Below are 2,079 nucleotides of genomic sequence, written 5' to 3'. Positions count from 1 at the left end.
GAACATTGATTTCATGCTATTAACACGTGTTGGGCTTTACGGGTTTAGACGATAATTTTTTTTCCCATCTTGTAAAATGGGCAATTTAGACACAAGGTGAAGTATACTTTGCCTACTCCTATGAACTTCAACCATTGTGTGGTCATTTAACATGTCTACCTACTAAAATAGAAGCATACAACAAAATCTATTGCAAAGTAGAACTCAAAACAATCACAAACAACGCTTTTAATTTCAAGCCACGTATTTATATTAATTTTGGTACTTGGATATTCAATAAGTGTTAATTAGATAAATTTGTTTAGGGTTTAGGGTTTAAGCATTCATTCACAAATTTATGAAGCAGTCTAATTCTTCCATCGTTAAGGACTAAGGAGGTAAGCAAAATAAGCAAGAAATTAAAGGTGAAAAAAAAATGGTAAGAATCAATTATACCTAATCCAACCTAACACGTCACAGCTTATATAACCCCAAAAAAAGGTCATATCCATTAAATAGGGACTTCCCCTATCCTAGGTTTGGCAACGACCCCTACATGCCGTGCAACGCTCTACTGCTAAAATTTGAGGGCTGCCCCTAACGATTTCAATTAATATTAGAGTTGGATTTGAAGGGTTCTGAACAGCTCAAATCTTAATGATCTCAGGACCACCAGAGTCTAATTAGTCTCCTCTCTCTCTGTATATACTAGTTTTTCCTGAATTCCTGTCAGGATGTCACATGATGGACCGTATCCATATGCCCCCCCAAGTGTGGTGGGCATAAACATATATAAAAGGAGGGAAGATATCTCCCTTCTCAGATAGCAAAACCTTAGGCCAAAGCTAAGCTCTTCTAGTTCTTGATGAGGAAGGAAGGTAGCCAGGTAGGCCTATCGGCTATCAATTATCATGATTGCTGATAAAGAACTATATTTATGCTAGTATAATTTGGTGTATTCACAGAGGGACCGCGCCGTCCTCGAAGCATAGGGCTGCCGCGTGGCTCTTAAGCATCACGATAACAACATGGCATCTTCACTTGCTAGCTAGAGATGCCAGACGTACGTAAAGTGGGTCATTGTGCGAGGATGTCATTGTTAGAGCATCCACTTGCAGGACAGGTGGTCCAGACGTCCAGCCTAGTTCCACTCACCGCCATCCTAGCTAGCTAATTAGTAATTAAGAATTTGTGAACAACAGACGGGTTAGAGGGAAAAGATATCAGCATAAACAAGATATCTCTCTTGTACATCCCATTGTCCAACCAAGAGCTAGCAAGTACTCTCAGGCAATTGTGGGCACAATATAGGTATAATTTGGAACAGATAAGTTAGATGTATAGACATGGAGCACCCTATAATTAAGTAACTAATTATATATATGAATAATAAATCAATCCCTAATGTACGAGTAAAGATGAAGAGCACCACTATATGCATGCTTGGGAAACAATTTATTGTATCATTGGTGAAAAGAGTATCAATCTTAGAAATTGATAATTAGTCTATATATATATTTCCATTTCAATTGATCCTCATCTTCCTCGAGGATGAAGAACAGATGGTAGACTTTAATAGGATATATAGCATGTGTACGTAAGGATCTTAACTATTAGATCAAATAAAATAAAATCTCGACTATAAAATCATTCTTTTTAACTATTAGATCAAATAAAATAAAATCTCGACTATAAAATCGTTCTTTTCCATTTGTATTTCAAGTGCTAGTACTCCTATTTCCTCTGGTATGAATTGTATGATGGCAAAAATAGAAATTATGTGTAAAAACGTACCACCAATGAATTCTCAAACATAATTAACCCATTTTTATGGTTATAATTTTATTTTATTTTATCTAACGTTAGACAGGATCCCATAACTAAATTAATTAAATGCTGTGTCCCCCTACCCATTGACAAAGAATCAACCAACCTAATTACATTATAGCTTAGTTCTTAACGAAATTCATGGCAAAATTTAAATTTTGGACACATACGCAGGGACCGAACTAGCATGTATAGTTTTCGGGCTAAATTTTTTTAAAAAAAATATAGAGGGACAAAAGTTAATTTTTATAAAATATTTAAAAAATAAAATAA

Source organism: Corylus avellana, chromosome ca10, assembly GCF_901000735.1.
Source record: "Corylus avellana chromosome ca10, CavTom2PMs-1.0".
Classification (NCBI taxonomy): Eukaryota; Viridiplantae; Streptophyta; class Magnoliopsida; order Fagales; family Betulaceae; genus Corylus; species Corylus avellana.
Note: the sequence above shows the minus strand (reverse complement) of the source record.